Raw genomic sequence first — 2,019 nt, 5'->3', positions numbered from 1 at the left:
ACGTGAAAAGGCTCAGCAAGGAAAGCTCTTGCTAACAGCCCAGAAGCATTGCGACTCTTCTCTGGATGATTTGCCCACCAACACTTCACATCAGCTCAAGCCGGCTGCCCGGAGGAAAAGAGGCTAGGAAAGATCGTAGCAGGCACGGTTGTTGCTGCACGAGAAGTGCCTGCTCCGGAGGCTTCTTGCGAGCAGCGCTAAAAGCACGCGAACATCGCGTTTCTGTGCTTTCCTGAACAGCTTGCGCTGGGACAGTTACAGCCGTGTTTTGCAAGCTGTCCGGGGTTCTGAGGCACTAAAAGTGCGGATGTGTGGCGACTGTGCAAGACGAGAACCGGCTGCTCTGAAAGCCCTTCCTGCTCGTCACGTACGCTTTCTAGCAGCTCTACGGACACACACGCGTCAGCCTCTTCACTGTCCTACACAGCTAGCACGCTGGCAGTTACCGTCAACTTGGAAGCAGCCGCGCAGAAGGCACTCGCCCTGCAACCGGCGAACAGCGCACATTCGCGGCTACACGCGAGCTGGCCGCACTCGGAGCTTTCGCGGCTCTTCTCTCGCTCTTTCCCGCAGAGCTCCGGCGATGCACAACTCGAACCGCGAAAGCCGCAATGAGCTTTGTGCAAGCTGCGCAGAAGAAACAAGGCACTAAACCGGCAAATGTCCAGCTAATCTCCAACGTGAAAAGGCTCAGCAAGGAAAGCTCTTGCTAACAGCCCAGAAGCATTGCGACGCTTCTCTGGATGATTTGCCCACCAACACTTCACATCAGCTCAAGCCGGCTGCCCGGAGGAAAAGAGGCTAGGAAAGATCGTAGCAGGCACGGTTGTTGCTGCACGAGAAGTGCCTGCTCCGGAGGCTTCTTGCGAGCAGCGCTAAAAGCACGCGAACATCGCGTTTCTGTGCTTTCCTGAACAGCTTGCGCTGGGACAGTTACAGCCGTGTTTTGCAAGCTGTCCGGGGTTCTGAGGCACTAAAAGTGCGGATGTGTGGCGACTGTCCAAGACGAGAACCGGCTGCTCTGAAAGCCCTTCCTGCTCGTCACGTACGCTTTCTAGCAGCTCTACGGACACACACGCGTCAGCCTCTTCACTGTCCTACACAGCTAGCACGCTGGCAGTTACCGTCAACTTGGAAGCAGCCGCGCAGAAGGCACTCGCCCTGCAACCGGCGAACAGCGCACATTCGCGGCTACACGCGAGCTGGCCGCACTCGGAGCTTTCGCGGCTCTTCTCTCGCTCTTTCTCGCAGAGCTCCGGCGATGCACAACTCGAACGGCGAAAGCCGCAATGAGCTTTGTGCAAGCTGCGCAGAAGAAACAAGGCACTAAACCGGCAAATGTCCAGCTAATCTCCAACGTGAAAAGGCTCAGCAAGGAAAGCTCTTGCTAACAGCCCAGAAGCATTGCGACGCTTCTCTGGATGATTTGCCCACCAACACTTCACATCAGCTCAAGCCGGCTGCCCGGAGGAAAAGAGGCTAGGAAAGATCGTAGCAGGCACGGTTGTTGCTGCACGAGAAGTGCCTGCTCCGGAGGCTTCTTGCGAGCAGCGCTAAAAGCACGCGAACATCGCGTTTCTGTGCTTTCCTGAACAGCTTGCGCTGGGACAGTTACAGCCGTGTTTTGCAAGCTGTCCGGGGTTCTGAGGCACTAAAAGTGCGGATGTGTGGCGACTATGCAAGACGAGAACCGGCTGCTCTGAAAGCCCTTCCTGCTCGTCACGTACGCTTTCTAGCAGCTCTACGGACACACACGCGTCAGCCTCTTCACTGTCCTACACAGCTAGCACGCTGGCAGTTACCGTCAACTTGGAAGCAGCCGCGCAGAAGGCAGTCGCCCTGCAACCGGCGAACAGCGCACATTCGCGGCTACACGCGAGCTGGCCGCACTCGGAGCTTTCGCGGCTCTTCTCTCGCTCTTTCCCGCAGAGCTCCGGCGATGCACAACTCGAACCGCGAAAGCCGCAATGAGCTTTGTGCAAGCTGCGCAGAAGAAACAAGGCACTAAACCGGCAAATG

This window comes from Chlamydotis macqueenii, unplaced genomic scaffold (assembly GCF_036417535.1).
Source record: "Chlamydotis macqueenii isolate bChlMac1 unplaced genomic scaffold, bChlMac1.mat HAP1_SCAFFOLD_325, whole genome shotgun sequence".
In the NCBI taxonomy this organism is placed as follows: domain Eukaryota; kingdom Metazoa; phylum Chordata; class Aves; order Otidiformes; family Otididae; genus Chlamydotis; species Chlamydotis macqueenii.
Note: the sequence above shows the minus strand (reverse complement) of the source record.